At 44.7% G+C, this 13,041-nt stretch overlaps 1 long non-coding RNA gene across 1 annotated transcript; it reads right to left on the reverse strand.

Moving 5' to 3' along the window:
* Positions 1-1,472: 1,472 nt before the first annotated feature.
* On the reverse strand, positions 1,473-11,208 carry LOC134808311 (uncharacterized). Its single transcript, XR_010151001.1, has 2 exons — positions 10,692-11,208; positions 1,473-2,242 (listed from the first exon to the last, which is right to left on the reverse strand). It is a non-coding gene; the product is annotated as an uncharacterized LOC134808311 (long non-coding RNA).
* Between the last annotated feature and the right edge of the window lie 1,833 nt (positions 11,209-13,041).

Below are 13,041 nucleotides of genomic sequence, written 5' to 3' on the forward strand. Positions count from 1 at the left end.
TGAGCAGTGAGAGAGGAGAGGCCCACGCAGGCAGATCTGGGTTGGAGAGGAGAGGCCCATGCAGGCAGATCTGGGATGGAGAGGAGAGGCCCATGCAGGCAGATCTGGGATGGAGAGGAGAGGCCCATGCAGGCAGATCTGGGATGGAGAGGAGAGGCCCACGCAAGCAGCGGATGGTTCGCATGAAGCCGGCTAAGATGGCTGAGCAGTGAGGAAGGGGGAGAGTGGGGGTCAAAGAAACCAAGGAGGGAATTTGAGGATAGGAGGAATTATCAGCAGGCTCAAACCCTGCACAGAGAAGAAGCTTAGGGACTGGAGAACTCACTGGACATAGCAACTAGCAGCTCACTAGAGAGAATGAGGAAAGGCAGTTCCCAGAGACGTGGGCAGCGGGGAAGCCATACAGCAGGGCTTGGGGAGTGAATGGGCAGGGAGAAACTGGGGGAAAGTCGGGTATGACCACTCTCCAAAAACGGCGATGATGAAGGAAGTGTCAGCTACCTCCAGGTGGGCCTGCTTCAGTCCTCTGATGAGCAACACAGAATGACTGGACCCGTGCCTCTCAATTCCAGCTGCGCTTCTAATTCCAACCGCACAATAGAAGCACCTGGGGAATTTTTTAAAATAAAAAAGTACCAAAGCTGGGGCCACAGATTTAATTGGCCTGGGGTGGGGCCTGGGCAAGGGTATATTTTTAAAGCTCCACAAGAAAGTCTAATGTGCTGCCAGCATTAGGACCATGGCTCCAGTTATTCCCTATTTTGAGCAACAAAGGATTGAATGAGCTTGCTTGGGGAGAAGTCAGAGGTGGTCCTCTGACATTGATTTGTCTTGTCGGGACACAAAGGAGAGGTTCGTGAAACAAAGAGTCCCGCACATTTAAGTGTGTCTGTGTGGACCCAATTCTTTTCAGTAGAGTTAGGCCCTGAAATTAGGGGAGCACCAAAAATGTGTTCTCCATTGCTGGAGAGTAGGATTTCACTGGGCTTTTCTAGAACATAAGAGAGCTGTCCCCCAAATCATTTTGAGTCTATACTGGCCAAACCTCCTTTTGATTAATAATTAAACTCTACCTGGTGATTTTTAAAATCATACCTGTTTTCCATAATTTCCAAGAAATACATGCATAGGATGAAAAGATAAAATGCTACAGAAGTAACCTTCTACCTCCCACATCGCCTCCACCTGCAGCTGCTTCCCAACGCCAACCGCTTGACTGCTTCTGTTTTTGTTTTTCCTGGTGGTTACCTCCATAACCTTAAATCATATGCTTACTCTTCTCCTTCATAATTTACCAATAGTATACATGGTCTACCTATTTTGAAAGGTAAACATCTACTAACTCTGCCTCCACTTTCACTTCTCCCTTCCAAAGTTTGGTGGTTTTAGTATTATTTTTAATCCTTCCATTGGTTACTTACATAATTTTAAGTAATATACTTAAAATTCCAGTTCTCACTCTATGAACTTACCTTATTTATTTATTTTGAGACAGGACCTCATTCTGTCACCCAGGCTGGAGTGCAGTGGTGTGAACACGGATCACGGCAGCCTTGAACTCCTGGGCACCAGCAATGCTCCTGCCTCAGCCTCCCAAGTAGCTGGGATTACAGGCACGTGTCAACACACCTGGCTAATTTTTAATTTTTTCTTTTTGGAGAGATATGATCTTGCTATGTTACCCAGGCTGGTCTCAGACTCTTGGCCTCAAGTGGTCTTCCTGCCCCAGCCTCCCAAAGTGCTGGGATTTCAGGCATAATCCACCACATTTGGCCTCATTCCATGAACTTTCAACAATATTTCTTAACTCCACACAGTATGAGATGGAGATACCAGCTCCCCCACTTTCCCCTTTCAACTTCTTCCAGCTTGATCTTTGTTTTTCCATTGTTCTGATTGGTAACATTACATTCTGTTCTGCAACCATGATGAGTCCTCTGTGCTTGGTCTATGGGTTAATTCTGCTAGTTCGAAGCCAATGAACTGCATTAACATTATTGTGAGCGGGTAAATATTGTTCCCTGGAGAGCCAAGGACTGCGTTAGGATCACACTTCTTCCTCTTGCATTCAGTGTCATCACCTTTTGGTTGACTCAAAGGAGTATGTTCCCAGGAGCACAGCCGAATTGATTTTCTTTTATTACATCCCTGCAGTTACTCAAAATTACGATTCATTTTATTTTGCCTCTATTTGGACCATGATTTTCTTGTACCTTTTTGAGTTCTTCCTAGACTTTTTTTTCTGTAGAAAGAAGAAACATATTTTGTCCTTGCCACATCATGAATATTTTCTAGCTTCTTACTCCTTCCATCTGAAGCATCAAATACCTTCAGTTTTTCTTCTTACAGAGAGATTTATTGGACCATGCTGACTTCCTGCCTTTAATTTGGACTTAATGACTTTTAGACCTCTACACAGCTACCATCTTTCCCCTGTGTTGATACTGGGAAATGAATATTAGAGATAACTAACACAAACTTTTTTTCCATCAACTTTTATCTTAAGTTCCGGGCTACATGTGCAGGATGTGCAGGTTTGTTACATAGGTAAACGTGCCACGGTGGTTTGCTGCACAGATCAACCCAATACCTAGCTAATGGATACTAGGTATTAAGCCCAGCATCCATTAGCTATTCTTCCTGATGCTCTCCCTTCCCCTACTGTCCCCACACAGGCCCCAGTGTGTGTTGTTCCCCACCACGTGTCCATGTGTTCTCATCATTCAGCTCGCACTTATAAGTGAGAACATGTAGGAACACAAGCATTTTGATCACTGCAAAGAGACAATCTCATTGTAAACAAATCCATTTGTCATGTATTCATTTGTCTTGTCTAAATTTAATTAGTGTGATTTGTCATAGAAAGACTGATCAGCTATGGACATATAAAGAAAATTCATGTTCTGGGCCTCAGAGATTTAAGTATTAGACCCCAGAGGTAGCCACCCAACCACCCTGAGAAGTCTCACCATAACCAGCCAAAATCCTTCAATGCATCTGTAGTGGGAACTGGAACGTGCTGCTTGGAGACACAAAGGACTCAAAGGACTAAGGCACTCAGTCCCCTGCCTCAATCCCAGACATCTCTGAAGGACCAGCCATCTTCAGAGGTCCCCATGGGGTGAGCTGAGCCCTTTCTCACAATTGCCAAGAAGTTCAACTTCTTTCTCTGTCCAGTCCTTCTTCCTTCATTCTCGTGCAGGTTTCCCCCAAAACTCTTCCCTAGGAACATCTATCTCAAAGTCTATTTCCTGAGGATCCATTCCTACAACCACACCTTTATCACATACCCTAGAATTGTAATATCAACAAACACACAATAAAAGGTCAATTGCTGATGGGGATAATGAATTATTGTGGGAAGCAGTTGTTTTACAGGCAGGAAATGAGATGAGGATTGGGTTTCAGTCCTAGGGGAGGCAGGAGAGGCTGGGATCCAGGGCACCTAGGGAGGGGAGCAGGAACTAAGCTTTGTCAGAGGTAGGAATGGAAGACAGAGCGTGAGATGCAGATCATCACTGCAGGTATTAGAATGGGGTACGAAGCTGAGGAAGTGGTAATGATGGTTGTGACTCTGAATTTTCTTGGGGAGAAGAGCTCTCTGTTTGTAAATTCAGTTGTACCTTCAGACCCCGGTGGGAGGGTGGAAGGGACAGGAGTGGATGAGGACCTGAACTGAAACAACTGCAGCAATTACAACATGTTCTGGAATAGTCAGGTTGGTGAACGTGTTCGCGCTCATTCACTTAAAGTAACTTTAAATTCCTATTAATTCAAACTAGAATGAGTTTATATAGAATCTATGCTATAGGAAGGGAGCTGGGAGGGGGAGCCAGCCTTCTAAGGCCAGCATTAGAAAATGTCAGTCCTATTAATGCAGAAACGGAAATCCAAATACTGCATGGTCTCACTTGTGAGAGTTAAACATGGGGACACACAGACATAAAGATGGGAACAATAGATACTGAGACTCCAAAAGAGGGGCGGAAGGGAGGGGGGAAATGGCTGGGAAGGCTTCCTATTGGGTACCATGTTCACTATTTGGGCGATGGGATCAACAGAAGCCCGAACCTCAGCATCACACAATATACCCTTGTAACAAACCTGCACATGTACCCCCGAATCAAAAATGAAAACAGGCCAGGCATGGTGGCTCACACCTGTAATCCCAACACTTCGGGAGGCCGAGGCAGGCGGATCACCTGAGGTCAGGAGTTTGAGACCAGTCTGGCCAACATGGTGAAATCCCGACTCTACTAAAACTACAAAAATTAGCCAGGTGTGGTGGTGGGTGCCTGTAATCCTAGCTAGTCGGGAGACTGAGACAGGATAATTGCTAGAACCCAGGAGGCAGAGGTTGCAGTGAGCTGAGATCGCACCACTGCACTCCAGCCTGAGCAACAAAGAGTGAAACTCCATCTCAAAAATATAAAAATAAAAATAAATAAATAATAAAAACAAAAAACGAATATGTCAGTCCTTGCCAAGTTAGTTAAAATTAACTTCAGCTTAATTAGAAATGGTAGAAAACTTCAAATAATAACAAATTTAACAAGATACACATGTAATTGTCTAATAGAAACCAAGTCTGGAAGTGAGCAGAGGGGAGACTGTCCTGGTATCTGGCAGTTTTGCAAACACTAGGAAGCCAGTCTCCATGTTCTCGCTCCACCAATCACAAGAGTACCCACCTCATGGTCTTTTTTTTTTTTTTTTTTTTTTTTTTTTGAGAAAGGATGTCACTCTGTCACCCAGGCTGCAGTGCAGTGGCTCAGTTATAGCTCACTGTAGTGCAGCCTCAACCTCCTGGCTCAAGCAATCCTCCCACCTCAGCCTCCAACATAGCTAGGACTACAGGCACACACCCCCATACCTAGTTTATTTATTTATTTATTTTTTGTAGAGTCAGGCTCTTGCTATGTTACCTAGGTTGTTCTCAAACTCCTGGGCTCAAGTGATCTTCCCATCTCAGCCTCCCAAACTGCTGGGCTGACAAGCATGAGCCACCACCACGCCTGGCCTTCAAAATTCTTATGACACTGTGTGGACCAACAGTTTCTGTAGATGCATTTATACTTTGGTTGCCCAGGCTGGTCTCGACTCCTGGCCTCAAGTGATCCTCCCACCTTGGTGTCCCAAAATGCTGGGATTACAGGCATGAGCCACCATGCCAAACCCACCTCATGGTCTCAAATGGCTGCTGGAGTTCCAGCCATTGCATCCCTACCAGAGGAAGGATAGTAGGAGAAGAAGGGCATGGTCACACTGAGCTGCAAGGGAGGTTGGTGGCCATGTGCCCAGTTATTCATAAAATTTGGGAGCTCTAGTACCAAGGCAGAAGGGAAGAACAGGCATTGGGGGCCATCCACAGCTTCTGCCACACCTGCCTTCCCTACTCCAGACACCTGGCATCACCTCTACCCTTCATCTGCCAGCTCGCCCCCCCCTCTGGAGCTGACCGACTCCCACACAGAGCAGTCAGTGAGTTAATGTCCATGGTCATGCTGTAGGACTGCTGCTTGGCACTTCTGTGCCTGCACACCAGAGAATTGTACTTCTGAATCAGTTTCCCTCCCAGCACCCCTCTTCCATGATGGCGGCCTGTCCAGCTCTTGCCAATGCCCTCTCTATGGAGTCTAGTCTCTCTCTGTCATGCCCTCAATCTCTCCAGACACTGGCTGGGGCCCTTTTCTGATGGACCCACCACCCAGATCCCAGTATCAGGCCACCCAACTTTCAGGGTCACTTCCTGCCTAGACCTTTGCCTCACCTCTCTCCACCTCTTCACTGAGTTGCTCAAACTACACCTGAACTTGACATGCTTATTAGCTTCTCACCAATGATGACAGTGAGCAAAGTCTTTTTTTTCCTGGAAAGGACTAATTCCAAAAAACCATAATTCTTAGGAGCTATGTATTTCTCTTTCAAAATAAGAACTTGAATCCCAAGAGAAAATGTACACCCTTGTAGTTTAGATCACAAGGGCATGACTTGTCAACTCAGAGAGTGGCCTACAGCCTTGGTTCCATCTCTTGCTAGCTGTGGGACTTAGGCATATAACTTACCATCTCCGAGATTTGGGTTCCACAACTGGAAAACTATCCTAAGCACAGCACCTACCTTTCAGCACTATAAGGAAGATTATGGAAGATTAAATGAGGTACACTGCCCGGTGCAAGGCAAGCACAAAGTAAAGTTACTTATAATAATAATTGATTTATAATAACATGAATTTTAAATATCAGTAAATTGGCACTGATTTTTTAGTTGCTAAAATGTTACTGCCTGGGCTTTTGTGGGAAGTAGTTCAGTGCAGTCAGTGTTTCAATTTTTCATTCTGAAATCTTGTCTAACTCCTTACTTCCTCCTTTCCCTGGTGGACTCAAGCAGTGGAGGTCCCAGTGTGCCTTACACCTGAGGAGATGTGGTGTGTACATCAAAATCAAGCCTGCTTCCTTTTGGTAAATAGTTACACCACACCAGGCGAGGGCCTGCCTACTCCAGTGTGGCAGATGTATTTTTCCAAACCCATAATCAACCCAGAGATCATTGGCCCAACCACATCTGCTGCCCTTGATATTACATCTTGGAGTGGCAGTTGAGGGCCTGGCCAAGTAGAGAACTTGTCTTTTGGGGATGAAGTAGCATTCTCCCCCAACTCTCACTTTCTTTTCTACACGTGGATTTCTTTCTGAGTCTCATTTTATCTTTGTCTTTTTGGCTTTCTTTGTCTACACAATTGTTTTATTTATTTATTTTCCCCATCCCCCTACTTTTTTTGCAATGGGGTCTCTCTATGTTGCCCAGAAGCATCTGGAACACCTGGGCTCAAGCGATCCTCCCATCTCAGCCTCCCAAGTAGCTGGGACTACAGGCCTGAGTTACCACATCCAGCCCCACGATTGTTCCTTTTTACATATTAAATAACCTATGCTTAATTTAGAAAATGCACAAAAATGAAAAGATGGGGGAAAAAACCAAATATGTAACTCCTGCACCTTGGTGTGTACCCATCCAGAACACTACACATGCACACAGTTTTTGTTTTCTCGGAAATAAAATCATATGAGCTAGACCAGTGGTTCTCAATCAGGGTGATTTTTCCCCCACAGAAGACATTCAGCAATGTCTGCAGACATTTTAGGTTGTCAAAACTGGGGCAGGTGGTGATACTGGCATCTAGTGGTTGAGGCCAGAGATACTGCTAAACATCCTAAAACGCACAGGCCAGCCCTCAACAACAACAAATTACCTAGCCCCAAATGTCAAAAGGCCCAAGGTTAGGAAACTCTGGTCTAGACCACGGTTAAGCAAACTATAGCCCTCCTGGTTGGCTACCTGTTTTTATAAATAAAGTTTTATTAAAACACGGAGATGTCCATTCATTTCTATGTCATCTATGGCTGCTTTGACTTACAACGCAAGTGAGCAGTTGTAACAGAAACTGTGTGGTCACAAGTCCTAAAATAAATATGAGCCACATAGGAAATTTCAAGTTTTTCTAGTAGCCACATTTTTTTAAAGTACAAAAAAAGCAGGGGAAATTAATGTCAGTAATATGCCCCAAATATTATCATTTCAACCTTGAATCAACATAAAAATTAATGAAATATTGTTATATTCTTTTATTTCCATATTAAGTCTTCACTTACAGCACTTCTCAATTCAGACTAGTCACATTTTTTTTTTTTTTGAGACGCAGTTTTGCTCTCATTGCCCAGGCTAGAGTGCAGTGGCACAATCTCAGCTTACCACAACCTCCTCCTCTCAGGTTCAAGCGATTCTCCTGCCTCAGCCTCCCGAGTAGCTGGGATTACAGGCACGTGCCACCACGCCCGGCTAATTTTGTATTTTTAGTAGAGACTGGGTTTCTCCATGTTGGTCAGGCTGGTCTCGAATTCTGACCTTAGGTGGTCCACCCACCTCAGCCTCCCAAAGTGCTGGGATTATAGGCATGAGCCACTGTGCCTGGCCCAGACTAGTCACATTTTAAGTGCTCACGTTGCTGGTGGCTATTGTATTACACAATGCAGGTCTACACTGCATTTTTCACTAAACTGCTTTTTAAAATTATTTTATTTTTAATTTTATTTTATATATATTTTTGAGACGAAGTTTCACTCTTGTCACTCAGGCTGGAGTGCAGTGGCGCGATCTTGGCTCACCACAATCTCTGTCTCCTGGGTTCAAGTGATTCTCCTGCCTCAGCCTCCCTAGTAGCTGGAACTACAGGTGCATGCCACCACACCCAGCTAATTTTTTTTTATTTTTAGTAAAGACAGGGTTTCACCACGTTGGCCAGGCTGGTCTCGAACTCCTGACCTCAAGTGGTCCCCCTGCCTCGGCTTCCCAAAGTGCTGGGATTATAGGTGTGAGCCACTGTGCCCTGCCACTAAAAAAAAAAAAAAGTGCTGCTTTTTTTACTTAATGGAAATAAAAGTCTTCTCATGTCCACCATATATTTTTATATCTCTTTTAAAGCGTTCAATTTTTTTAAAAGATTCCAATTTTCTGGATGTTTATATTGCTTCTGAGTTTCACAATTATGAACGATTCTGCCACGAACATTCTTAGATAAAACTTTTTCACCTCATCTGTAATTATTTCCTTAGGATAAACTCCCAGATGTGCGTCAAAGAGCAAAGAAACATTTTTAAGGGTTTTGAAATATATATATTTTTAAGAATAATACCTTCCCTACAAGATGATTACAAGAATTAAGTTAGTACATGTAAATCAATTTTATTAATTCAAGTAAGGTCAATAAAACTTAAAATAGTAGGCTGGGCACAGTGGCTCACACCTGTAATCCCAGCACTTTGGGAGACAGAAGCGGGCAGATGACAAGGTCAGGAGATTGAGACCATCCTGGCTAACACGGTGAAACCCCGTCTCTATTAAAAATACAAAAAATTAGCCAGGTGTGGTGGCGGACGCCTGTAGTCGCAGCTACTCAGGAGGCTGAGGCAGGAGAATGGTGTGAACCCGGGAGGCGGAGCTTACAGTGAGCCGAGATTGCGCCACTGCACTCCAGCCTGAGTGACAGAGTGAGACTCCCTCTAAAAAAAAACAAAAACAAAAAAAAAACAAAAAAAAAACTTAAAATAGTAGAGCCTGGCACATAAAGGCACTCTATAAATACCATCTATTATTGGTATCAGTATTGCTCCTGAATTTATCTCCAGCATTGTGGTTCTAATTATACTTCCACTAACAATGTCTAAGAATGCTTGTTTCTGGTATACTCTTTCTAATACTATTATTTTTATAGCCCTTGCAAATTTGATATACGAAATTGGCTTCTTGTTATTGTTGGTTTAATCTGACTGTAGTTCATTCGTTTTCTTTGATTTAGGATGTTTTTCTTGGGTAGAGTTGTTACAAGCTCAGTCTGTAGCCACATGTTTAAGAGTTGGACCATTTCTCACCAGAATGACCAGGACAGTAAGTGACCATTTGTATCAGTCAGCTTTCACTAGGTTACGTGTTGTAACAAGTGCCCCTAACATCTCAGTGGCTCACAATAACAAGTATGTATTTCTCACTCACATTGCATGTGACAGCCCAGGCTGAAAGAGCGGTGCCCATCGGGGACATGCCATTCCCATGGAAGAGGGAAAGGAATAAATGAGAAAGAAAGAAAGGGTGAAGCCTCCAAAGCTTCAGCTCCTACCCACACAGACTCCCTTCCGCTTGCATCTCATTAGCCAGAGCAAGTCATGGTGCCAAGTCCAATATCAATGGAGCAGAGAAGTGTATTCCCACCATAAGAGACACTGCAAGCTACATAGCAATGTGTGGGAACTGAGATAGGGAGCAATCCACCAGTAAAATCGATGCAATTAACTAATTGTGTGCCTCTACTCGCCTCAAGTCAGGATTCCCCCTATATGATTCATGACAGTTCTCATAGAAATGATAAGCCCCATCCCCACTAGCCACCGTGGGAACAGACAACAGATACTGAGCTGCTGTACGGCTTCCAATGGGCTCTAAAGACAAACTGGTCTGGAGAGACTCAGCCTAAACCAAACACGAGGACATCTCCCACTCCCTGCTTGAAGGGGCAAACTTGCCTATCAATGGAAAGAACTTTGTGCCTAAAGTCATCATTACATCACCAACAAGTAGGAAACAATAAATCTCTGATCTGATCTAACCGTCATCAAACAATCATCCATCATACACAGAGAGTGTAATGGTTCCCTTAGAATAAAGAGGATGGGGTTTATATTGCAGTTGGCCTCACCTGTGAGATCAATAGTTGCTATCAGCAGCAGCAGTAGCATAGTCACCACCATCACCTCCAGCACCTTTTAAGGTCAAGCCAGTTACCATACCCTTGAACCCAGCCAACAGCACAGGATGTTTACAGATAAAAGGACCGACCCCTGTCCTAAAGAATTGAGCCCTTGGCTCTGCTAGCATAGCTTGTTGGAAAATTATTATGCTACTTGAATCCTCATAAAAATGTATTCCTAAAATCGTAACACTAGACAGTTTTAGAATTAATAAATGTATATTAAAATTACAAGCTGTTCTACCCCAACCCTGAAAGAAACCATTCTAGGAACATGAAAAACAAAAAAGAGCAAGGCATGTTTCCTAAGGTAAGTCACTTCCTATTTGAATCATTTATTTATATAACAAGTCTTTCTGGACTGATTAAGGAAACTGCCAGTTACACTTACCAGCTGTTCCTCAGGTTGGGGAGAAGCATGGCGTTTTCCTCCTGCTTTACATGTGAGTGCCTGTGCTGGAGATTTTTGTCCTCGTATCCAAATTCTCCCCCTTTCTGTCAGTCTCTGGAAGGACTCGATGCTCGAAGAAAAACACTTCTCATCCTGAACCAGTGGCAAAGGGAAGAAAACCAACACGATCCTTTACATCCCCCTGGGCTGCTAGCTTCCTTGAGCCTTAGAAAATGACCAGGAATCAAAGTACGGTATTTTCTTCTTCATCCGTTTTTAAACTTTAGGTCTCCCAATGCCCAGCTCAAATCCTACCTGTCCTTTGAAGGCATTCCTAACGACCTCAGCTGAGAATGGTTTTCCTTCCCTGAACCTCAATTGCGGCTTCCTGATTTTACCCCCCACCAGCACTGTCTTCACTGCCTGGTAATGTTGGTTAACTTCCCAAGTGGGCTGTAACGGCTACTGATTTTACAGGTTCATTCTAATCTCCCTTCTTCTGAGGTTTGCAGTGATTGGTTCGGGGTGAGCCTGCAACCCCAGAGGGACCGTTCTGCATTTCCTCTTCATAGTTAAGTATGCCTTGAGAGAGAGAAGCTCCTGTTTTCTCCTGGGTCATGAGCTAGAAGGGAATTGTGAGCCTGGAACTTCTCTAAGCCATCTTCCCTGGACTCCTGCAAGAAGCCAATGTTGGGAGACGGAGAATCCTAATGACATGCTTTGAACCCCTAGATCCAGTTATGCCTGAAACTCAGCCTGAACCTCCCAGTTATGGGAAGAAATACATTCCCTTTTCTGCTTAAGTGAAAAGTCTGTCTTGTCTTCTTTTCTTTTCTTTCTTTCTTTCTTTCTTTCTTTCTTTCTTTCTTTCCTTCTTTCTTTCTTTTATAGAGACAGGGTATTGCTGTCTCTAAAAGGAGGCAGGCTGGAGTGTGAAATGGCACCATCACAGCTCACTGCAGCCTCAAACTCCTAGGCTCAAGCAATCCTCCTGCCTCAGCCTCTTGAGTAGCTGGAACCATAGGTGCACATCACCATGCCTGGCTAGTTTTCGTATTTTTTGTAGAGACAGGGTTTTACTATGTTGCTTAAGCTGGTCTCAAACTCTTGGGCTTAAGCTATCCTCCCGCCTCAGCCTCCCAAAGTGCTGGGATTACAGACATGAACCACTGTGCCCAGCCAATTTCAGTTGGTTTTAATTTTTTTCCTTCCTTCCTCCCTCCCTCCCTTCTTCCTTCCTTCCTTCCCTCCCTCCCTCCTTCCTTCCCTCCCTCCCTCCTTCCTTCCCTCCCTCCCTCCTTCCTTCCCTCCCTCCCTCCTTCCTTCCCTCCCTCCCTCCTTCCTTCCCTCCCTCCTTCATTCCTTCCTTCCTTCCTTTTCCTTCCTTCCTTCCCTCTCTCTTTTTCCTTCCTTCCTTCCTTTCCTCTTTTTCCTTCCTTTGTTCCTTCCTTCCTTCCTTTTTTAGAAACAAGGTCTTGCTGTGTTGGTCAGGCTGGTCTCAAACTCCTGACCTCAAGCCATCCTCCTGCCTTGGCGTCCCAAAGTGTTGGGATTACAGGTGTGAGCCACTGCATCTGGCCTCGGTTGGTTTTTATTATTCACGACCTAAGTGATTAAGAAGCTCACTCAGAGCTCCTTAGGAAAAAAGAAGAGTACGATGCAGGTGCTTTAGGGTATAAAATCTCCAAGATCTCTCCATCCTGCTGCTCTGTTCTTGTCATCGTGTGGTTGAAGCTGGGTTGCCTCAGATTTGGGTTCCAGCTGATGGGAAGGGGAAAGAGCACGTGGAAGGGTATGCAGCTGGCGTCCACAGGTGCAGCTCTGGAGCCGGCACACCCACTTGCCCAAACATGCATGTGATAAGTAGCAGTGATACGGCCACCCCTAACTGCATGGGAAGCTGGTTCATGGCTCTGTCTGGGGAGCTGTGCGTGCAGCCACAGCTGTATTTCTGAAAGAAAGATGTGGATGCACAGCCAGCAGTCTAAAGCACACCAGGTGTTTGTGGATTTAAACAATTGCAATAGCACATCCAATTTCAACGCATGCGAAGTCTGGAGTGAGGTGAAGAAAACACCACTTCACAGGTATAAAGTGCTGGTGAGCAGAGCCCCTCAGGGTCTACTGTGGGGGGCTTGGACTATGGCAATTTAGTGAACCTGGAACTACATTTTCTAGAGTTCCTTTCCTGTAGGGTTTCAAGTTAGGGCTGACCAGGAGAGAAATTTGCATGAGATATGGAAGGTGGAAGTGAAGCAGCAGCTCTCACGCTCCGCAGGTGGGTGCGGGGCACTGTGCATTGTTACTGTAGCTCCAGTGCGTTGCCACTGATCTGCTGACTCACCCGGTG

This window comes from Pan troglodytes, chromosome 15 (genome assembly GCF_028858775.2).
Source record: "Pan troglodytes isolate AG18354 chromosome 15, NHGRI_mPanTro3-v2.0_pri, whole genome shotgun sequence".
Taxonomy (NCBI): domain Eukaryota; kingdom Metazoa; phylum Chordata; class Mammalia; order Primates; family Hominidae; genus Pan; species Pan troglodytes.